Source organism: Chelonia mydas, chromosome 21 (assembly GCF_015237465.2).
Source record: "Chelonia mydas isolate rCheMyd1 chromosome 21, rCheMyd1.pri.v2, whole genome shotgun sequence".
Taxonomy (NCBI): domain Eukaryota; kingdom Metazoa; phylum Chordata; order Testudines; family Cheloniidae; genus Chelonia; species Chelonia mydas.
In genome coordinates this window covers 18,470,254-18,494,921 of record NC_051261.2, presented here as the reverse complement: position 1 = coordinate 18,494,921, position 24,668 = coordinate 18,470,254, and the positions used below count along the sequence as shown (strand labels likewise).

The 24,668-nt window shown below is 45.3% G+C and overlaps 1 long non-coding RNA gene across 1 annotated transcript; it reads left to right on the top strand.

Moving 5' to 3' along the window:
• Nucleotides 1-24: 24 nt before the first annotated feature.
• Nucleotides 25-23,722, top strand: LOC114019031. Its single transcript, XR_003564184.3, has 2 exons — nucleotides 25-209; nucleotides 23,100-23,722. It is a non-coding gene; the product is annotated as an uncharacterized LOC114019031 (long non-coding RNA).
• Nucleotides 23,723-24,668: the final 946 nt, after the last annotated feature.

The following is a 24,668-nucleotide window of genomic DNA, read 5'->3' as shown; positions in this document are numbered from 1 at the left end:
GCCTCGGGGGTTGGTGTCTCCGGCTCTTCGACCGAGCCGGGGCAGCAGCCAGATAGAAACGTCCTCTGGTTCCGCCCACCGCGGCGTCCGCCCCAGCGGGCCCGGCCGCCGCGGCGCAAGGAGAGCGGGAGCCGGGGTCGGTCGTTGCTGGGCCCCTGAGGCCGCCCCACGCCGGTGGTGCTGGGAGGGGAAAGACCGCAGCGGGACAGGTGAGGGAGCCTGAGGCCCTGCTGCAGAGGCCCACGCTTGGCTGTTCAGCTCCTTGGGCAGGACCCTTGCTCTGCTTGTGGCACAGCGGGGCCTGGCTCTGCCTGGGGCCCCTCGGGGCTATGGGAACAAAGGACAAGCTTGCGGCCCAGTCAGGGGCCCTCATGGGGGGGCAGAGTTCCATACTGGTGATGCAAAAACAACAAGGAGTCCTGTGGCACCTTAAAGACTAACAAATTTATTAGAGCATAAGCTTTTGTGGGCTATGACCCACTTCTTCAGATCTATGGAGTGAAGATTACAGTGGGCAGGCATAAATATACAGCAGAAGAAAAGATGGGAGTTGCCTTACCAAGTGTGGGGTTGATGTTTCAATCATAGACTATCAGGGTGGAAAGGGATCTCAGGAGGTCCGCTAGTCCAAACCCCTGCTCAAAGCAGGACCAAGCCCCAACTAAATCATCCCAGCCAGGGCTTTGTCAAGAATGACCTTAAAAAACTCTAAGGATGGAGATTCCACCACCTCCCTAGGTAACGCATTCCAGTGCTTCACCACCCTCCTAGTGAAAACGTTCTTCCTAATATCCAACCTAAACCTCCCTCACTGCAACTTGAGACCATTACTCCTTGTTCTGTCACCTGCTACCACTGAGAACAGTCTAGATCCATCCTCTTTGGAACCCCCTTTCAGGTACTTGAAAGCAGCTATCAAATCTCCCCTCATTCTTCTCTTATACAGACTAAACAATCCCAGATCCCTCAGCCTCCCCTCATAAATCATGTGTTCCAGTCCCCTAATCATTTTTGTTGCCCTCTGCTGGACATTTTCCAATTTTTCCACAGCCTTCTTGTAGTGTGGGACCCAAAACTGGACACAGTACTCCAGATGAGGTCTCACCAGTGTCGAATAGAGGGGAACGATCACATCCCTCAATCTGCTGGCAATGTCCCTACATATACATCCCAAAATGCCATTGGCCTTCTTGGCAACAAGCGCACACTGTTGACTCATATCCAGCTTCTCGTCCACTGAAATCCCTAGTCCTTTTCTGCAGAACTGCTGCCTAGCCATTCACTCCGTAGTCTGTACCGGTGCATGGGATTCTTCCGTCCTAAGTGCAGGATTCTGCACTTGTCCTTGTTGAACCTCATTAGATTTCTTTTGGCCCAATCCTCTAATTTGTCTAGGTGCCTCTGTATCCTATCGCTACCCTCCAGCGTATCTATCTCTCCTCCCACTTTAGTGTCATCTGCAAACTTGCTGAGGGTGCAATCCACACCATCCACCAGATCATTAATGAAGATATTGAACAAAACCGGCCCGAGGACCGACCATTGGGGCACTCCACTAGATACCGGCTGTCAACTAGACATGGAGCCATTGATCACTACCCATTTAGCCCGACAGTCTAGCAGCTTTCTGTCCACCTTATAGTCCATTCATCCAGCCCATATTTCTTTAACTTGCTGGCAAGAATACTGTGGGAGACCGTGTCAAAAGCTTTGCTGAAGTCAAGGAACAACACGTCCACTGCTTTCCCCTCATTCACAGAGCCAGTTATCTTGTCATAGAAGGCAATTAGATTAGTCAGGCATGACTTGCCCTTGGTGAATCCATGCTGACTCTTCCTGATCACTTTCCTCTCCTCTTAATGCTTTAGAATTGATTCCTTGAGAACCTGCTCCATGATTTTTCCAGGGACTGAGGTGAGGCTGACTGGCCTGTACTTCCCAGGATCCTCCTCCTTCTCTTTTTTAAAGATGGGCACCACATTAGCCTTTTTCCAGTCGTCCGGGACCTCCCCTGATTGCCATGAATTTTCAAAGATAATGGCCAATGGCTCCGCAATCGCATCCGCCAACTCTTTTAGCACTCTCGGATGCAATGCATCCGGCCCCATGACTTGTGCTCGTCCAGCTTTTCTAAATAGTCCCGAACCACTTCTTTCTCCACAGAGGGCTGGTCACCTCCTCCCCATGCTGTGCTGCCCAGTGCAGTAGTCTGGGAGCTGACCTTGTTTGTGAAGGGAGAGGCAAAAAAGTACATTAGTTTTTTCCACATCCTCTGTCACTAGGTTGCCTCCCTCATTCAGTAAGGGGCCCACACTTTCCTTGACTTTCTTCTTGTTGCTAACATACCTGAAGAAACCCTTCTTGTTACTCTTAACATCTCTTGCTAGCTGCAACTCCAGGTGTGATTTGTCCTTCCTGATTTCACTCCTGCATGCCCGAGCAATATTTTTATACTCTTCCCTAGTCATTTGTCCAATCTTCCACTTCTTGTAAGCTTCTTTTTTGTGTTTAAGATCAGCAAGGATTTCACTGTTAAGCCAAGCTGGTCGCCTGCCATATTTACTATTCTTTCTACACATCGGGATGGTTTGTCCCTGTAACCTCAATAAGCATTCTTTAAAATACAGCCAGCTCTCCTGGACTCCTTTCCCCCTCATGTTATTCTCCAAGGGGATCCTGCCCATCTGTTCCCTGAGGTTATTCTCAGGTTCCCTCATGTTATTCTCCCATCACGGGACCCTAGGCTTCAGGGACCATGAAGAAAAAACTCAGGGGGAAATTTCTGCTCAGATTATCTACCAGGTGATTCTGGACTCCAGGTAAGGGATTGGCCATGGGAGTAATATTTTCCCTGATTCAAAACTGCCAGAGCCTGATAGCTTCCTGACACTGCACATTGGAGTGTGTACCCCTTCCCTTCCCCCCGCGCCTGTTCACTTAAAACATTACAGTGGTATTGTCGGTGAGTATGAGAATGGGTGAGTCCCTGATGTGATCTTGAAAGGTCTGACAGGCATTCTAGATGGCACGAAGCTCCAGGAAGTGTACTGTTCTGACCACACACCTTGAGTTTTCAGCAACCCTAGATGCCCTCCCCAACCTATTCAGGAGGTATCAATGACTGTATTGGTGGTTGGTGGGGATTGAGACAAAGGAACATCTTGGCATATGTTGTGCTGAATCATCCACCACTGTAAGGAGTCTAGGATCGGCAGGGAGTCAGAGCAACCTGTCCAAGGAGTGATGATTCTGATAACGGACCAACTTCAGCCACACCTGAAAAAGGACACAGGCGCAGCCTGGCATATTGTACTACCTGTGTGTATTCATCCATATGATCTGGCAGCCTCAAGCAGACTCAGGTTGTGGCTGAGGATTGAGACTGCAGCTCCAGACATAGGTGGTGGATTGCCTGGAATTGTTCCGTCAGTAGAAATGCTCTCAAAGTTGTAGAGTCTATCAGGAATCCAATTAACTTCAAGTTGGAACCAATGCTGACTGACTTCTGTTTAGGATGAGACGTAGACAATCAAGTGGACATAGTGTGACGTGAACAAGTGAGAAGACTCCCTCACTGGACTTGCCCCTCAATAATCAATCATCCAGATACAGGAAAATATGAATTTTCCTCTTTCTGAGGTACACTGTAACCACAATCATACACTAGGTAAAAACCCAGGAAGAGGAAGACAGGCCAAAAGGCAACACACCATACTGGTCATCCACAACAAACCTGAGGAACCTACTGTGGCTCAAGAGAATTGCTACATGGAAATCAGTGTCCTGCAGGTCAAGGGCAGAAAACCAGTCATCATGATTTAAGGTGAGGAAGCTAGCTGCTAAGGGGGCCATAAGAATCCCATGTATCTCACGTATTTGTTGAGATCATGGAGGTCAACGATAGGTCTCACCCCTCCCTTGGACTTGGGAAAAAACAGTTACCTACCTTTCATAACTGTTGTTCTTCGAGATATGTTGCTCATGTCCATTCCATGTTAAGTGTATCCTCGCCCACATGTATGGCTGCTGGGGATTTTTGCCTTAGTGATATTCGTAGGGCTGGCTCTGGCACCCCCTGGAGCTCATATGCCAGTATATTAGGCATTGCTGGCCCTGCACCCTCTCAGTTCCTTCTTGCTGTCAACTCCAACAACAGGATAGGATGACGGGTCATGGAATGGACTTGAGCAACACATCTCGAATAACAACAGTTACAAAAGGTAGGTAACCTTTTTTTCTTCTTTGAGTGCTTGCTCATGTCAATTCCATGTTAAGTGACTCACAAGCAGTATCCCTAGAGGTGGGCTCGGAGTTCATGGACATGCTGTTTGCAACACTCCTCTGCTGAAGCTGGCATCATCCCGGTACTGCTGGGTGATGGCATAATGAGATGCGAAGGTGTGGACTGAAGACCAGGTAGTGGTTCTGCAGATGTCCTCGATTGGTACCTGCCTGAGGAAAGCCATTGATAAAGCTTGCGCCCTTGTGGAATGGGCCGTCACAATAGCCGGTGGTGACATCCCTGCTTGCTCATAGCAGAACTTGATGCAGGCAGTTATCCACAAGGAAATTCTCTGGGAGGAAACCAGCAGACCTTTCATCCTGTCTGCCATTGCAATGAAGACCTGTGTCGACTTATGGAAAGGTTTGGTTCTCTCAATATAGAAGGCCAGCGCTCTTCTAATATCCAGAGTATGCAACCTGCGTTCCTCGCTGGATTTGTGAAGTTTTGGAAAAAACACTGGTAGGAATATAAAAAGCCCACTCCTAAGCAACCAGAGGAGCTAGCAAACAGGAGTGGCTAACAAGGGAGTTTTCCGAGGGAGTTCTCCAGGTGAAGGAGAAGCGATTACGTGACCATTGGGGTAAGCTTGTTTCCGTAGTGTGTGTATCTGTGCTTGTGGTGTGCTTGCTGCTTGACTGAAATATACCGTGTGCCCTGTTTGTTTGTTTCGGGGACCGTGTGCTGACCATTTGTGTGCTGAGCCTAGCGGCCTGCTAGGCAAGGCTGAGAGCTTCTTAAGAAGGCTGTGAGCCCTAACCCTTTTAGCACTCATCAACCCTTAATCAGGGGGCAGGGCTACTCAGGGAGACCAGGGCTTTAAAAAGCCCACTCCTAAGCGACCAGAGGAGCTAGTGAGCAGGAGCAGCTAACATGGGAGTTTTGTGAGAGATCTCCAGGTGAAGGAGGAGTGATTATGTGACCCTTGGGGTAAGTTTGTTGTCTGTAGTGTGTGTATCTGTGCTTGCTGCTTGACTGAAATATACCATGTGCTCTGTTCATTTGTTTGGGGGACCATGTGCTGACCATTTGTGTGCTGAGCCTAGCGGCCTGCTAGGCAAGGCTAAGAGCTTCTTAATGAGGCTGTGATCCCTAAGCCTTTTAGAACCCATCAACCCTTAACCAGGGGGTGGGGCTACTCAGGGAGACCAGGGCTTTAAAAAGCCTGCTCCTAAGTGACCAGAGGAGCTAGTGAACAGAGGAGTTTTGCGAGGGAATTTACAGGGGGAGTGTGAGCAGGGGCTAGAACTCAACATTCTTTAAACATAAAAGCCAAAAACACCCCTTGATATAAACAAAACAACAACAAAGGAACCAGCTGCAGGAGTAAAAAGAGAATGCAGGCAGAAGTCCAGGAACAGAGTAGGGGCTACCCAGTTTATTGCACGAAATGCTGCATGTATGATTACCTGCCCTATGGACAGGTGGCGTATGTGTGCACTGGGTGCAAGGAGCTCCTGGCCCTCAGAGACCGTGGACGGGCTTTGGAGACCAGAGTGGCTGAACTGGAGGAACTGAGGGAGACAGAGAGGTACATAGATGAGACTTTCTCACAGTAGAATGGTCCCACCCCAGGTCTGACAGCCTTTGTGCTGTTGAGGAAGATGAAAGTCCCAGGGAAGGAGAGTATCTAACTGGAGCAGAGGGAAATAATCCCATAGTTGGAACCCTCCTTCCAGATGATGTTGTGGTATCCTCTTGCACTGAGGATACCTCTCCGGGTGTGGGAATTCCAGCTATTAGAAAGAGACAGGTATTAGTAATGGGCAGTTCGATCATTAGAAACATAGATAGCTGGGTTTGCGATGACCAGGAGAACTGCAAGGTGACTTGCCCACCTGGTGTGAAGGTTGTGGATCTCTCGAGACATCTGGATAAACTGATGTGTAGTCCTGGGGAGGAGCCAGTGTTGTGGTACATGTAGGTACCAATGACATAGGGAAAGGTAAGAGAGAGGTCCTGGAGCCCAAATTTAGGTTGCTAGGTAAGAGATTGAGGTCCAGGACCTCCATGGTACCATTCTCTGAGATGCTACGAGTTCCACATGCAGGACCAGTTAGACAGGCAGAACTGCAGAGTCTCAATGTGTGGATGAGACAATGGTGTAGGGAGGAGGGGTTTAGATTTATTAGGAACTGGGGAAACCTTTGGGAAAGGAGGAGCCTATACAGGAAGGATGGGCTCCACCTAAACCAAAATGGAACCAGATTGCTGGCACTTAACATTAAAAAGGTCGTAGAGCAGTTTTTAAACTAAGGGCTGGGGGAAAGCCGACAGGTGTGGAGGAGCCATGGTTTGGACATCCCTTAGGGGAGGATCTATTAACAGAATCATAGAATATCAGAGTTGGAAGGGACCTCAGGAGGTCATCTAGTCCAACCCCCTGCTCAAAGCAGGACTAATCCCCCACTAAATCATCCCAGCCAGGGCTTTGTCAAGCCTGACCTTAAAAACTTCTAAGGAAGGAGATTCTACCACCTCCCTAGGTAACGCATTCCAGTGTTTCACCACCCTCCTAGTGAAAAAGTTTTTCCTAATATCCAACCTAAACCTCCCCCACAGCAACTTGAGACCATTACTCCTTGTTCTGTCATCTGCTACCACTGAGAACAGTCTAGACCCATTCTCTTTGGAACCCCCTTTCAGGTAGTTGAAAGCAACTATCAAATCCCCCCTCATTCTTCTCTTACGCAGACTAAACAATCCCAGTTCCCTCAGCCTCTCCTCATAAGTCACATGTTCCAGTCTCCTAATCATTTTTATTGCCCTCCGCTGGACGTTTTCCAATTTTTCCACATCCTCCTTGTAGTGTGGGGCCCAAAACTGGACACAGTACTCCAGATGAGGTCTCACCAGTGTCGAATAGAGGGGAACGATCACGTCCCTCGATCTGCTGGCAATGCCCCTACTTATACATCCCAAAATGCCATTGGCCTTCGTGGCAACAACGGCACACTGTTCGCTCATATCCAGCTTCTCGTCCACTGTAACCCCTAGGTCCTTTTCTGCAGAACTGCTGCCTAGCCAGTCGGTGCCTAGTCTGTAGCTGTGCATGGGATTCTTCCGTCCTAAGTGCAGGACTCTGCACTTGTCGTTGTTGAACCTCATCAGATTTCTTTTGGCCCAATCCTCTAATTTGTCTAGGGTCCTCTGTATCCTATCCCTACCCTCCAGCGTATCTACCTCTCCTCCCACTTTTGTGTCATCTCCAAACTTGCTGAGGGTGCAATCCACCACCATCCACCAGATCATTAATGAAGATATTGAACAAAACCGGCCCGAGGACCGACCCTTGGGGCACTCCACTTGATACCGGCTGCCAACTAGACATGGAGCCATTGATCACTACCCGTTGAGCCCGACAATCTAGCCAACTTTCTATCCACCTTATAGTCCATTCATCCAGCCCATACTTCTTTAACTTGCTGGCAAGAATACTGTGGGAGACAGTGTCAAAAGCTTTGCTAAAGTCAAGGAACAACACGTCCACTGCTTTCCCTTCATCTACAGAGCCAGTTATCTCGTCATAGAAGGCAATTAGATTAGTCAGGCATGACTTGCCCTTGGTGAATCCATGTTGACTGTTCCTGATCACTTTCCTCTCCTCTAACTGCTTCAGAATTGGTTCCTTGAGGACCTGCTCCATGATTTTTCCAGGGACTGAGGTGAGGCTGACTGGCCTGTATTTCCCAGGATCCTCCTCCTTCCCTTTTTTTAAAGATGAGCACTACATTAGCCCTTTTCCAGTCATCCGGGACCTCCCCCGATTGCCATGAGTTTTCAAAGATAATGGCCAATTGCTCTGCAATCACATCCGCCAACTCCTTTTGCACTCTCGGATCCAGCGCATCCGGCCCCATGGACTTGTGCTTGTCCAGCTTTTCTAAATAGTCCCGAACCACTTCTTTCTCCACAGAGGGCTGGTCATCTCCTCCCCATGCTGTGCTGCCCAGTGCAGCAGTCTGGGAGCTGACCTTGTTTGTGATGACAGAGGCAAAAAAAAGCATGGAGTACATAAGCTTTTTCCACATCCTCTGTCACTAGGTTGCCTCCCTCATTCAGTAAGGAGCTCACGCTTTCCTTGACTTTCTTCTTGTTGCTAACATACCTGAAGAAACCCTTCTTGTTACTCTTAACATCTCTTGCTAGCTGCAACTCCAGGTGTGATTTGTCCTTCCTGATTTCACTCCTGCATGCCCGAGCAATGTTTTTATACTCTTCCCTGGTCATTTGTCCAATCTTCCATTTCTTGTAAGCTTCTTTTTTGTGTTCAAGATCAGCAAGGATTTCACTGTTAAGCCAAGCTGGTCGCCTGCCATATTTACTATTCTTTCTACACATCGGGATGGTTTGTCCCTGTAACCTCAATAAGGATTCTTTAAAATACAGCCAGCTCTCTTGGACTCCTTTCCCCCTCATGTTATTCTCCCAGGGGATCCTGCCCATCAGTTCCCTGAGGGAGTCAAAGTCTGCTTTTCTGAAGTCCGTATTCTGCTGCTTTCCTGTCTTCCTTGTGTCAGGATCCTGAACTCGACCATCTCATGGTCACTGCCTCCCAAGTTCCCATCCACTTTTGTTTCCCCTACTCATTCTTCCCGGTTAGTGAGTAGCAGGTCAAGAAGAGCTCTGCCCCTAATTGGTTCCTCCAGCACTTGCACCGGGAAATTGTCCCCTACACTTTCCAAAAAGTTCCTGGATTGTCTATGCACCGCTGTATTGCTCTCCCAGCAGATATCAGGGTGATTATAGTCTCCCATGAGAACCAGGGTACATCTCACCTCAGAACAAGATGCAGAGATAAAGTTTCTTGACACCTTAATTTACCGCTTCTTGGAGCAGCTGGTCCTGGAACCCACCAGAGGAAAGGCAATTCTTGATTTAATCCTAAGTGGAGCACAGGATCTGGTCCAATAGATGAATAAAGCTGGACCGCTTGGTAATAGGACCACAATATAATTAAATTTAATATCCCTGTGGCAGGAAAAACACCACAGCAGCCCAACACTGTAGCATTTAATTTCAGAATGGGGAACTACACAAAAATGAGGAGGTTAGTTAAACAGAAATTAAAGGGTACAATGCCAAAAGTGAAATCTCTGCAAGCTGCGTGGAAACTTTTTAAGGACACCATAATAGAGGCTCAACTTAAATGTATTCCCCAAATTAAAAAACATAGTAAGAGAACCAAAAAAGAGCCACCATGGCTAAACAACAAAGTAAAAGAAGCCGTGAGAGGCAAAAAGGCATCCTTTAAAAACTGGAAGTTAAATCCTAGTGAGGAAGATTCCCAAACCTGAGCCATTCTTTTTGGGTGACGAATATGAGGAACTGTCCCAGATTGAGGTATCATTAGAAGAGGCTTTGGAACAAATTGCGAAATTAAACAGCAATAAGTCACCAGGACCAGATGGTATTTACCCAAGGGTTCTGAAGGAACTCAAATGTGAAATTGCAGAACTACTAACTGTAGTCTGTAACCTATCATTTAAATCAGCTTCTGTACCAGATGACAGGAGGATAGCTAATGTGATGCCAATTTTTAAAAAGGGCTCCAGAGATGATGCCAGCAATTACAGGCCTGCAAGGCTGACTTCAGTACCGGGCAAACTGGTTGAAACTATTATAAAGAACAATATAGATGAACATAATTTGTTGAGGAAGAGTCAACATGGTTTTAGTAAAGGGAAATCATGCCTCACCAACCTACTAAAATTCTTTGAGGGGGTCAACAAGCATGTGGACCAAGGGGATCCAGTGGATATAGTGTACTTAGATTTCCAGAAAGCCTTTGACAAGGTCCCTCACCAAAGGCTCTTACGCAAAGTAAGCTGTCACGGGATAAGGTGCTCTCATGCATTGGTAACTGGTTAAAGGATAGGAAACGAAGGGTAGGTATAAATGGTCAGTTTTCAGAATGGAGAGAGGTAAATAGTGGTGTTCCCCAGGGGGTCTGTTCTGGGACCAGTCCTATTCAACATATTCATAAATGATCTGGAAAAAGGGGTAAACAGTGGGGTGGCAAAATTTGCAGATGATACAAAATTACTAAAGATAGTTAAGACCCAGACAGACTGCAAAGAGCTACAAAAGGATCTCTCAAAACTGGGTGACTGGGCAACAAAATGGCTGATGAAATTCAGTGTTCATAAATGCAAAGTAATGCACATTGGAAAGCATAATCTCAGCTATACATATAAAATGATGGGGTCTAAATTAACTGTTACCACTCAAGAAAGAGATCTTGGAGTCATTGTGGATAGTTCTCTGAAAACATGCACTCAATTGCAGCGGCTGTCAAAAAAGCAAACAGAATGCTGGGAATCATTAAGAAAGGGATAGATAATAGGACAGAAAATATCATGTTCCCTCTATATAAAACCATGGTACACCCACATCTTCAATACTGTGTGCAGATGTGGTCGTCCCATTCAAAAAAGATATATTGGAATTGGAAAAGGTTCAGAAAAGGGCAGCAAAAACTGTTAGGGGTATGGAATGGCTTCAGGTATAAGGAGAGATTAATAAGACTGGGACTTTTCATCTTGGAAAAAAGTTGGCTAAAGGGAGATATGATTGAGGTCTATAAAATCATGACTGGTGTAGAGAAAGTAGATAAGGAAGTGGTGTTTACTACTTCTCATAACACCAGAACTAGGGGTCACCAAATGAAATTAATAGGCAGCAGGTTTAAAACAAACAAAAGGAGGTATTTCTTCACACAACACACAGTCAACCTGTGGAACTCCTTGCCAGAGGATGTTGTGAAGGCCAAGACCATAACAGGGTTCAAAAAAAGAACTAGATAAATTCATGGAGGATAGGTCCATCAATGGCTATTAGCCAGAATGGGCAGGAATGGTATCCCTAGCCTCTGTTTGCCAGAAGCTGGGAATGAGTGACAGGGGATGGATCACTTGATAATTACCTGTTCTGTTTATTCCCTCTGGGGCACCTGGCACTGGCCACGGTTGGAAGACAGGATACTGGGCTAGATGAACCTTTGGTCTGAACCAGTAGGGCCATTCTTATGTTCTAATGTTATGAAATATGTTGTGAGGTTAGCAATGCCCACAGCCAGCCTTTCAGCAGGGACAAAGGAGCAGCCATCAGTGGCCAGATAGGAGTCAATGGCTCACCAAGAGGAATCCACTATCTCGGAGGCTTCTCAGAGAAGGCACATTTACAATGGGGTGGCCTAACCCATATCACAGCAAGGATCTTTCTAGCAGCTGGAAAAAAGTATAAAAGAGTAGCAGTGACATCATCACTTGGCCTCTCTTCCCCCATCTCAACACCTGGAAGATCATCTGGAAGACAGGCTTTGAACTAGGGAGATTGGTTCCAGGCTGGAAGGAAGTCCAGTCTGTGTATCGAGGAACTGTAAGCTGTCTGTACAATCTGTTCGGGTAAGAGACTGTTTGATTCAAATCTTGCTTGAATTTAGACTGCGAATTTATTTCTAAGTTGACCAACCTTGATCTCTGTCTGTTACTTATAATCACTTAAAATCTAGTTTTCTGTATTAAATAAATGTGTTTTATATTTTACCTAAAACAGTGTATTTTTGGTTGAAGTGCTTTTCAGCTCAGATTACAAACGCTGGTGTATTTCCACTTTCCTATGAAGAAGTGACAAACTTAATGAGTTTGCACTGTCCAAGGGAACCTTGAGCAGTGCAAGGTGGTATATTCCTGGGGTGCAAGGCTGGGGAGCTGGGGGGAGTTGGCTGGAGCCTCTCTATTGATGATTTGTGTGTGTCTGGGAGATCATTCTTGTAACTCAGTTGGGTGTGTCCCTGCCTGTGGATGGCTGTGTAAGTGCAATGCCTGTCAGAGGTTTATAGCTTGACATCAGCATCCCAGTATGAGGGACAGCCCAGGGTGGTGGGTTTGGAGGGCTCAGCTCTCCCACGGTCCAGGTTGCACCTGGGGAACTTTGTCACGGGATCCCATCACAGTGGGATTTTTTGGTAAAAATCAGTAAACCCCCAAAATGAAGGACCTTGCTGATCAGGAAAGGTTTACAAAACTAAATACGTCTAGCTTGGGTAAATGACAACTAATGCAGGGGCTGATAAAATAATACAAATATTTAAAAGATGTTGACACCAAGAAGGGAGAGGAATGTTTAGTTTGATGCACAGGGAGGTGTAACTAGGAGGAACTATAACTGTGACGAGTAAAGAAAGAAAGAGAACACGTATGCTGAATATTGGGACCAACACCAACAAAATCACCAAAGAAAGCTGGGGTAGGGCTCAGGGAGGAGGAATGGAGACGAACTGTATGGCATAACCTGATCTGACTATGCTTAGGACCCAGATGTTCATGGTAATCAAGTCCCAAACGCCATAAAAAGGAATGGGCCTGTTCCCAAACAAGGAAGATGGTGAAGGAGAGAATACCACTGGATCACTGTCCTAGACATGCATCAAAATAGGTGCTTGCTGGATCCCAGGATGGGCGGGGGTGGAATCAGCCAGCTGGTTAAATCCAGAACCAGAGAACCTTCTCCTCTGTGATAAGTGGCCTTTCTGGTAGTAATCCTGCTACCTAACAGGAAGGGAGGACTATCCAAAAAAACACTGTGAGCGGTATTGTGACTGTGACACTGGGAGACCAGTTGCCAGCTCATGCCAAGGCCACAGGCCTCACTGACAAATGCATAGCTGGAAACCAGTCTGGCTTACCTGTGGGTTAGTATTATTAAAATAGATATTAGTGTTTAGTGTTTAGACTTTTTGGAATTCTTGTAGGATGCTACAGCTCCTTTGGCAGGAACAAAATAATGCCTTTTTGGTATAGGGGCATAAGATGCTGGTGTGCACCAAAACATTCTGTCCAGTTCTAATATGGCCTCATTAATTGGGAGGGCCTCCCTGGTCAGTCCTTGGAGTTGCAAAATGTCCAAGAGCTGGTGTTGAAGGTCCTGGATCTCTTTCAATGGGATCTGTAGATCATTAGTGACCCATTGTAACAGCTCGTGATAGTGACAGTAATTGTCTGGTGGAGAAGGTGACAAAGGAGTCTGGAGATGAAGAAGTCCCTGTTGGAACTGTCAGTACCAACAGAACTGGTTCTGGCTCTTCCTTCCCATACACCAAGGGTTCTGGCTGATGAGAGGGGGAGACGCTGTACAACTCCTGAGGGGTCTGGATGCCTGCCATAGAGGTCCCAAAAGCCCAAAAAGGCAAAAAGGACGGATCCATCATAGAATATCAGGGTTGGAAGGGACCTCAGGAGGTCATCTAGTCCAAGCCCCTGCTCCAAGCAGGACCAATCCCCAACTAAATCATCCCAACCAGAACTTTGTCAAGCCTGACCTTAAAAATATCTAAGGAAGGAGATTCCACCACCTCCCTAGGGAACCCATTCCAGTGCTTCACCACCCTCCTAGTGAAAAAGTTTTTCCCAATATCCAACCTAAACCTCCCCCACTGCAACTTGAGACCATTACTCCTTGTTCTCTCATCTGCTATCACTGAGAACAGCCTAGATCCATCCTCTTTGGAACTCCCTTTCAGGTAGTTGAAAGCAGCTATCAAATTCCCCCCTCATTCGTCTCTTCTGCAGACCAAATAATCCCAGTTCCCTCAGCTTCTCCTCATAAGTCATGTGCTCCAGCCCCATAATCATTTTTGTTGCCTTCCCTGGACTCTTTCCAATTTTTCCACATCCTTCTTGTAGTGTGGGGCCCAAAACTGGACACAGTATTCCAGATGAGGCCTCACCAATGCCGAATAGAAGGGAATGATCATGTCCCTCCATCTGCTGGCAATGCCCCTACTTATACAGCCCAAAGTGCCGTTAGCCTTCTTGGCAACAAGGGCACACTGTTGACTCATATCCAGCTTCTCATCCACTGTAACCCCTCGGTCCTTTTCTGAAACTCCTAGGTCCCACTGTTCCGTTGCAGTGGGCCCCATGGGTATCTGCACCAACAGACCCTGGGGGAGCTGTAAGTGAAGGGATGGTAATTGTAGGCTCTCGACAGCCTGTCAGGGGTCCTGTGCCTCCACAGAGATACTGGTGCAGCTACCTCCTCTGATTCCAAGGATGGTTCCATCGGTGGTGGCGGTACTATCAGTATTAGGTCGCTCCGCCCCAATGGCTGGAGATGGAATTGCTCCTGAGACATCACTAACAATTCCTCCTCTAGAATAAGGATGGCCCTTAGGAGGGTAGGGCCAGAAAGCAATGGAGACTGTGGGGTACGAGAGGAATCTATCGTCTGGTATTATAAAGGTCTCAAATACAGCCAGGAGTCTGGAGCGTTCCAGCAGGAAGGACCCAGCTTGTCTGTCACAGCCAAATGGTCTCTAGGTTAATGAGGCAGTACTGACAATGAGCTCGGACCTGCACTTGTAGATGGGGCTGGCAAATGTTCATCATTTTGCTTCAGTACCACAGTCACTGTTGGAACCGGCAGATCCCTCTTTTTGCATGCCTAGACCTAGAGTCTGGGGTTTTCAGCAACACCAATTCCGTGGGTTCTGTACATGACATCTCACCCTACCAGGCCAGCCTGGGGAGGGAACACATTTCTTCTGAATGGTGCTGACAGGTTGTATGCCACAGATGCCTGGAACTGGGGTACCACTGAGCCCTCTGACATACCAATCTGCCCCCCCCCCCCCACACACACTCTCTCTCTCTGTGCGGCTGTGACAAGCTGTAGACCGCTGCCAGTCCTGCACTCACAGACACTTACACAGGAAGGATGTGACGTTATATGATTAAAATAGGACCATGTTGATCATTGTTGCTACCACTGTTATACAATTGCAACAAATCTTGTACAAAGTATTGCATGTAAGTTGTCAATGGAAAAGTTATGGTTTGCTGAATGTGATTATCCTATTTGTATGCATGTATCATTTTTTTTATCTGAAGTTATGAATATTGACTATATGCCTGTATTTCAAATGTGTTTGCTCCTGTGGTAACACCCACAAGGTATTTACATCCAGTGTAGCCAGCACATTGTGAAGGGAATGTTTAAGTTGATGGTCCATCAATGAACACAATGGGCCAGAAAAGAAGCTTATCCCACCTGAGGGACTTTCCTGAGGACATTCTAGGTACAGTACAACAAGGAGTCTGGTGGCACCTTAAAGGCTAACGTTTATTAGGCATAAGCTTTTGTGGATAGAAAACCCACATCTTCAGATGCATGGAGTGAAAATTGCAGATACAGGCATAAATATATACTGACACATGAAGCGAAGGGAAAGGAGTACTTGTGGCACCTTAGAGACTAACCAATTTATTTGAGCATAAGCCCATGAAAGCTTATGCTCAAATAAATTGGTTAGTCTCTAAGGTGCCACAAGTACTCCTTTTCTTTTTGCGAGTACAGCCTAACATGGCTGTTACTCTGAAGCGAAGGGAGTTACCTCACAAGTAGGGAATCAGTGATGACAAGTCCAATTCGATCAGGGTGGATGTGGTCCACTCCCAGTAATAGATGAGGAGGTGTTAATACCAAGAGAGGGAAAATTGCTTTTGTAGTGAGCCAGCCTCTCCCAGTCCCTATTCAAGCCCAAATTGATGGTGTTAAGTTTGCAAATGAATTGTAACTCTGCAGTTTCTCTTTGAAGTCTGTTTTTGAAGTTTTTTTGTTGTTGAAGGATGGCTACTTTTAAATCCGTTATTGAATGTCAAGGGAGACTGAAGTGTTCTCCTACTGGCTTTTGTATGTTACCATTCCTGATGTCTTTGTGTCATTTATCCTTTTACGTAGAGTCATCAATGTAACGTAAGTAGAGGAGGGGTGCTAGGGAACGAGAGCTGAGGCAGCGTTGTTCTAAGTCAGCCATAAAAATGTTGGCATACTGTGGTGCCATGTGGTTACCCATAGCAATGCCGCTGACTTGAAGGTATAAGTTGTCCCCAAATCTGAAATGGTTGTGAGTGAGGACAAAGTCACAAAGCACAGCCACCAGGTGTTCCGTGGCCTCATCAGGGATGCTGTTCCTGACAGCTTGTAGTCCATCATCATGTGGAATATTGGTGTAAAGAGCTAGGTAAAGTATACTAATAGATACTAGGTAGAGTATCACAGACAGCTGCAGCGGCACAGGAGCCAGCAAACAGAGCTGTAAACAGGGGAGTTTCAGTGGGAGTTTGTAAGGGGAGTTTGTCTTGTGGTGCTTGTGTGGGGTTTGGTTTTGCTGTGGGTGGTGGTGTTTTGGTGTGGTTTGTGTTTCCCAGATTAACAGGATTTAGGTGGGAAGGCTATGACAGATACAGAGGTGGCAGTGGGAGTGACCCATGTAGCAGAAGACACAATGAAGATGACTGGATGTGGAAGCTGTGGTATGTACATGATCCTGGAGGGGGCACCTGGTAAGAGTTTTGTCTGCATGAAGTGCCGTCTGATAGAGCTGATGGAGGAAAAGATCCGAGGTTTGGAGATGCAGGTGGAAAGTCTGGTAGAGTTTAGGAAGGGGTTTGAGCAGATTATGGAGCGAAGACATGAGGTATCTGAAGGGAAAAGCTCAGACTTGCAGATGGAAGCAGGACTAGGGAATTCTGAGGGGAGACTGGGTGAGGAAAGTGGTCAGTGGAAGCATGTGACTAAAAACTAGGCAGAGGAAAAGACGGGCTAGTGAAGGAGAAATAGAGCTTAAGAATAGGTTTGCAGAGTTGGAAAATGAAGAAGGGGCTCAGCAGGTAGTCACTGAAGGTGACAGGGCAAGGAAGAAGAGAAGAGCGGTTAGTCCTATAGGAAAAGGGGAAGAGTTAATGGAGATTACACCAAATATGAGCCCCAGGAGGATACAGGATGGGTTAAAAAGGATTACAAGGGAGAATGGGAATGGAAAGAACTTGCAGCCAGAGGGAACAGGGGATAGACTGGAGAATAGCACCGTCACTAGGAAAAGGCAGGTCTATGTGATTGGGGACTCTTTACTGAGAAGAATAGATAGGCCTGTAACCAGAGCTGATCCAGAAAATAGGAGGGTGTGCTGTCTTCCAGGTGCTAAGATACGGGATGTAGACCTGAGGTTGAAAAGGATTCTAAAGGGAGTGGGAAAGAATCCCCTAATTATCCTTCATGTGGGAACAAATGATACGGCTAGATTCTCGCTGGAAAGTATTAAGGGAGACTATGCTAGGCTGGGGAGGACGCTTAAGGAAATTGAGGCTCGGGTGATCTTTAGTGGGATTCTGCCTGTTCCTAGAGAAGGGCAACAAAGGTGTGACAAGATTATGACTATCAATAGATGGCTTAGACAGTGGTGCTATAAGGAGGGCTTTGGGATGTATGGCCACTGGGAGGCGTTCATGGATAGAGGACAGTTCTCTCGGGATGGACTTCATCTGAGTAGGGAAGGAAATAGACTTCTAGGATGGAGGCTGGCACAACTGATTAAGAGAGCTTTAAACTAGGAATTTGGGGGAGATGGTTGGGAGATGTCCAGGTAATCTCCACGCCAGAATTTAGCATTGAGTGGAAAGAAAATGAAGTAAGAGTGGATACAGCCGTAGGTAGGAGGAAGGGCAGTGTAGATACAAGTCTAATAGGTTATACTGGTAGTAAAATAACCGTGCCTAATAGGGTACAGAATGTGAGTGAGGCCAAACAGCAAAAATTAAGATGTTTGTACACTAATGCAAGGAGCCTAGGTAACAAAATGGAGGAACTAGAGTTACTGGTGCAGGAAGTGAAACCAGATATTATAGGTATAACAGAGACCTGGTGGAATAGTAGTCATGACTGGGCTACAGGTATTGAAGGGTATGTGCTGTTTAGGAAAGACCGAAATAAAGGTAAAGGTGGTGGAGTAGCACTGTATATCGATGATGAGATAGAATGTAAAGAAATAAGAAGCGATGAAATGGATATGACTGAGTCTGTCTGGGCAAAAATTAAATTGGGGAAGAAAACTATTAGAGCCTCCCCTGGGATAGTGCTTGGGGTGTGCTATAGACCGCCGGGATCTAATATGGATATGGATGGAGCCCTTTTTAATGTTTTTAATAAAGTAAATACTAATGGAAACTGTGTGATCATGGGAGACTTTAACTTCCCAGATATAGACTGGAGGACAAGTGCTAGTAATAATAGGGCTCAGATTTTCCTAGATGCGATAGCTGATGGATTCCTTCAGCAAGTAGTTGCTGAACCGACTAGAGGGGATGCCATTTTAGATTTGGTTTTGGTGAGTAATGAGGACCTCACAGAAGAAATGGTTGTAGGGGATAATCTTGGTTCAAGTGATCATGAGCTAATTCAGTTCAAACTGAACGGAAGGATCAACAAAAATAAATCTGCAACTAGGGTTTTGGATTTCAAAAGGGCTGACTTTCAAAAATTAAGAAAATTAGTTAGGGAAGTGGATTGGACTGAAGAATTTATGGGTCTAAAGGTAGAGGAGGCCTGGGATTATTTTAAATTAAAGCTGCAGAAGCTATCGGAAGCCTGCATCCCAAGAAAGGGGAAAAAATTCATAGGCAGGAGTTGTAGACCAAGCTGGATGAGCAAGCATCTTAGAGAGGTAATTAAGAGAAAGCATATAGGGAGTGGAAGAAGGGAGGGATCAGTAAGGAAAGCTACCTTATTGAGGTCAGAATATGTAGGGATAAAGTGAGACAGGCTAAAAGTCAAGTAGAGTTGGACCTTGCAAAGGGAATTAAAACCAATAGTAAAATGTTCTATAGTCATATAAATAGGAAGAAAACAAAGAAAGAAGAAGTGGGACCGCTAAAAACTGAGGATGGAGTGGAGGTCAAGGATAATCTAGGCATGGCCCAATATCTAAACAAATACTTTGCCTCAGTCTTTAATAAGACTAAAGAGGATCTTAGGGATAATGGTAGCATGATAAATGGGAATGAGGATATGGAGGTAGACATCACCATATCTGAGGTAGAAGCGAAACTCAAACAGCTTAATGGGACTAAATCGGGGGGCCCAGATAATCTTCATCCAAGAATATTAAAAGAATTGGCACAAGAAATTGCAAGCCCATTAGCAAGAATTTTTAACGAATCTGTAAACTCAGGGGTTGTACCGTATGATTGGAGAATTGCTAACATAGTTCCTATTTTTAAGAAAGGGAAAAAAAGTGATCCAAGTAATTATAGGCCTGTTAGTTTGACATCTGTAGTATGCAAGGTCTTGGAAAAAATTTTGAAGGAGAAGGTGGTTAAGGACATTGAAGTCAATGGTAAATGGGACAAAATACAACATGGTTTTACAAAAGGTAGATCGTACCAAACCAACCTGATCTCCTTCTTTGAGAAAGTAACAGATTTTTTAGACAAAGGAAACGCAGTGGATCTAATTTACTTAGATTTTAGTAAGGCGTTTGATACTGTGCCACATGGGGAATTATTAGTTAAATTGGATAAGATGGGCATCAATAGGAAAATTGAAAGGTGGATAGGGAATTGGTTAAAGGGGAGACTACAACGGGTCCTATTGAAAGGTGAACTGTCAAGCTGAAGGGAGGTTACCAGTGGAGTTCCTCAAGGATCAGTTTTGGGACCAATCTTATTTAATCTTTTTATTACTGACCTAGGCACAAAAAGTGGGAGTGTGCTAATAAAGTTTGCGGATGATACAAAGCTGGGAGGCATTGCTAATTTAGAGAAGGACAGGGATACCCTACAGGAGGATCTGGATGACCTTGTAAACTGGAGTAATAGGAATAGGATGAAATTTAATAGTGAGAAGTGTAAGGTCATGCATTTAGGGATTAATAACAAGAATTTTAGTTATAAGCTAGGGACGCATCAACTAGAAGTAACGGAGGAGGAAAAGGACCTTGGAGTATTGGTTGATCATAGGATGACTATGAGCTGCCAATGTGATATGGCTGTGAAAAAAGCTAATGTGGTCTTGGGATGCATCAGGAGAGGTATTTCCAGTAGGGATAAGGAGGTTTTAGTACCGTTATACAAGGCACTGGTGAGACCTCACCTGGAATACTGTGTGCAGTTCTGGTCTCCCATGTTTAAGAAGGATGAATTCAAACTGGAACAGGTACAGAGAAGGGCTACTAGGATGATCCGAGGAATGGAAAACTTGTCTTATGAAAGGAGACTCAGGGAGCTTGGCTTGTTTAGCCTAACTAAAAGAAGGTTGAGGGGAGATATGATTGCTCTCTATAAATATATCAGAGGGATAAATACCAGAGAGGGAGAGGAATTATTTAAACTCAGTACCAATGTGGACACAAGAACAAATGGATATAAACTGGCCACTAGGAAATTTAGATTAGAAATTAGATGAAGGTTTCTAACCATCAGAGGAGTCAAGTTTTGGAATAGCCTTCCGAGGGAAGTAGTGGGGGCAAAAGATCTATCTTGCTTTAAGATTAAACTCGATAAGTTTATGGAGGAGATGGTATGATGGGATAACATGGTTTTGGTAATTAAATATTCATGGTAAATAGGCCCAATGGCCTGTGATGGGTTATTAGATGGGGTAAGATCCAAGTTACCCGGGAAAGAATTTTCTGTAGTATCTGGCTGATGAATCTTGCCCATATGCTCAGGGTTTAGCTGATCGCCATATTTGGGGTCGGGAAGGAATTTTCCTCCAGGGCAGATTGGAAGAGGCCCTGGAGGTTTTTCGCCTTCCTCTGTAGCATGGGGCACGGGTCACTTGCTGGAGGATTCTCTGCTCCTTGAAGTCTTTAAACTACAATTTGAGGACTTCAATAGCACAGATATAGGTGTGAGGTTTTTTGTAGGAGTGGTGGGTGAAATTCTGTGGCCTGCGTTGTGCAGGAGGTCAGACTAGATGATCATAATGGTCCCTTCTGACCTAAATATCTATGAATCTATGAGTATAGCTAATGGCTGCTCTGACTCATCAGAGCATGCAAGAGCATGTGACTAGATCATGTAATACTAAATTTCATCTTGTGTGCCTTACTTTCCTGTAAACTAGGCTAAGGGCTTTGCTTAGGACAATGAAGTTTCTCTCCGCATGGCAGAAGCTATAAAAGGCGCTAGAAACACCTCCATTTTGCCTCTTTCCTGCTCTGATCTCTGGACTTATACTAATGAGCACATTCTAACCAAGGGACTGAAGACCTTCCAATTATTTGGAAGCAACCAGAAACGTAACAAGCCAGCACTTTATTCCATCGCTGCTCCAAACTTGATACAAGAAGTCTGCAATTGTTTTATGTATTTGATTCCTTTAATCAATTTTAACTCTCACTTTTTTCTTTTTATAAATAAACTTTTAGATATTAGATACTAAAGTATTGGCAACAGCATGATTATTAGGCAAGATCTGAGTTATATATTGACCTGGGTATATGGCTGGTCCTTTGGGATGAGAAGAACCCTTTGATGAAATTGGTTTTAAATAACCACTCATTAAGTCTAGTGTCTGCGTATTGAATCCAGGACTGGAATACCTAAGGAAGTTGCATTTCTGACTACTTATTAGCTAGTGTGGTGAGACAGAAATTTACTTTAGTTGCTGGTTTGGCATATCTTATGGAAGGATAACCACCAGTTTTGAGGTGTGTCTTCCCTATTTCTCAGCAGTTTGTCATGAATTTGGTATTCTCGGTTGTGACCCACTGAGGCACGGTGACACAGGGACACACCCAACTGCAGTTACATGAATGCTTCTACTCAGCCACTCATGAACTAACAATAGAGAGGTTTCAGAGCAGCAGCCGTGTTAGTCTGTATTCGCAAACAGAAAAGGAGTCCTTGTGGCACCTTAGAGACTGACCAATTTATTTGAGCATAAGCTTTCGTGAGCTACAACTCACTTCATCGGATGCATCCGATGAAGTGAGCTGTAGCTCACTTCAGGCTTATGCTTAAATAAATTGGTTAGTCTCTAAGGTGCCACAAGTACTCCTTTTCTTTTAACAATAGAGAGGCTCCAGCCAATCACCCTCCCCCAGCTCCACAGCATAGGACCCCAGAGCTGTACCATCTTGCCCTGGTTAAAAGCCTGACCAGTGTAAGATTACCCAGTCTGCCTCTCCCTCAACGTTGAGAGGACAATACACCAGGTTTTGTTCCTGAGCAGATTCCCCAAGCATTTCAAGCAAAACACAGTTTTAGGTAAAAATATAAAACAAATTAACTACAGAAAGATAGATAAAGTGATAAGTAATAGTGTATAGATCAAAGCAGATTTTCTAAAAAATAAAACAAATGCAATCTAAGCTTTATAAATTAGATAGGATTTGAATCAAGAAGTATCTCATCCTATTAGCCAGTACAAGCTGCTTATAGCTTTGTATACACAGGCTGGAACTCTTCTGTCCTGCCTGGGACACCCTCCTGCATTGCTGTCTTTGTCCCTCAGGTGTTGTGTTGTAAGGGGAGTGAGGCCCAGTGGCACTGTTACTTCCCCCTTTTATAGCTTCTTCCATGTGGGGGGAGGGATAGCTCAGTGGTTTGAGCATTAGCATGCTAAACCCAGGGTTGTGAGTTCAGTCCCTGAGGGGGCCATTTAGGGATCTGGGGCAAAAATTGGGGATTGGTCCTGCTTTGAGCAGGGGGTTGGACTAGATGACCTCCTGAGATCCCTTCCAACCCTGATATTCTGTGATTCCATGAATTATGTCATAAGCATATCACTATGGTGAATATGGGGTGGACAATGTCACATGCGCTCTGTGGGGATCTCCCCTTATTGTCCTTGAGCGTATTCCTTACTATCAAAGGCAGCCCTCTGGGAAGAGTCCTTGGGCTTCAGTGTTAGAGGCACTCCCAGGCACCTGCTTGGAGGGGCATGGCTGAGTCAGATCTGGTATAGTTATATACTAACTATATAAGTACCAAGCTAATACATAAAAAATATGTACACGTGTTTTAATTTACAGGTCATGTGTGGACTGAAGAGGACACAATTTTGACTCGGGCCATGCAGCAGTAAAAAGGAACTGGACAGGCATCAACCCACACTGCCTCTTATACCCTCCCTTGGGAGCATGAGGGAAGATTCTGTGAACATATCGGTCCACAGGCATTGCTTTGAAGAATCTCTGTACTTGGGCACATGGCACACCTGTGTACCCCTGTGTGGAATACACATAGGGATCATCACTCAGAGAAGAACTGTTTGATCTGATAGCCCAAGAGCAATTGTTTTGAGCAGTTATAGATAAGGTGAAGGCAGCCATTTGTGACAAAAAAAAAAAACCTTCCACAGTTTTGAAGGCTGCAGAAATTGCTGATACGTTGAATCAAGGGCTCATGGGAGGCGCAGATCCACAGGGAAGGGAAATCCCCTTGTTAAGAAGAGACGGTGTCTGGAAATAAACCTAACCCCAACTATGATAAAAAGAAACCCTAGGGAGCCCAGATTTTAAAACCCCTTCCCTAAGAGAAGGCAGATAGTCTGCCAGCACTGTGGGGCTCCCAGCTACATAAAGTCAGACTGCCCTAAACTGCAAATACAGTACAGTACTACTAAAAAAAATAAAAGGGCAAGTTTAAAAAAAAATTTGACAAGGTTTCTGTGCGTGTTTCATTTAAATTAAGATGGTTAAAAAAGAAGCATTTTTCTTCTTTATAGTAATGTTTCAATACTGTATTAAGTCCATGTTCCGTTGTCAACTAAAGAACAATCAAACATTTTGTTCAGAGTTACAAACAACCTCCATTCCTGAGGTGTTCATAACTCTGGGGTTCTACTATAGACTGAAAGCTTAGCATGAAAGGGAGATGCAATGAATATGATTTGTTATGCTGATGAAGGAATGTTTACTGACTCCCTTAATTGATTTGGTCAGGGAGAGTAAGGAAGAAATTCCTCTGTAGAGCATTGAGATGTGGCAGTGTTTGAACCCCACCCCAAAGCAGGAGATGCTCTTTTGCCACACCACAGCCAGGTATTTTCCAACCAGTCAGGTTTAACTGACAAGACTGAACATTCCATTGAAATGACATGGTCCTGTCCTGCTCCTAGCAAAGCAAATCATACTAAAGGAGAAATGCAGAAGTAAACTCTGGAGGAATTGGAAAGAATGCTGGATATGTGGGTAATTACTAAAGCAAAAAGCCCCTGGGTATCCCCTATTGAGATGGTTCAAGTTGCAATGGGGGAGGTTTAGATTGGATATTAGGAAAAACTTTTTCGCTAAGAGGGTGGTGAAACACTGGAATGCGTTACCTAGGGAGGTGGTAGAATCTCCTTCCTTAGAGGTTTTTAAGGTCAGGCTTGACAAAGCCCTGGCTGGGATGATTTAACTGGGACTTGGTCCTGCTTCGAGCAGGGGGTTGGACTAGATGACCTTCTGGGGTCCCTTCCAACCCTGATATTCTATGATTCTGTGATACCTAAAAGGGGTTAAAACCAAGAGGAAGTTTTGTGTTGACTATAGAAGGTTAAATGCCATCACCCAACATGACCTATACTACCCCACATCCCAATTACAGGATCTATTAGA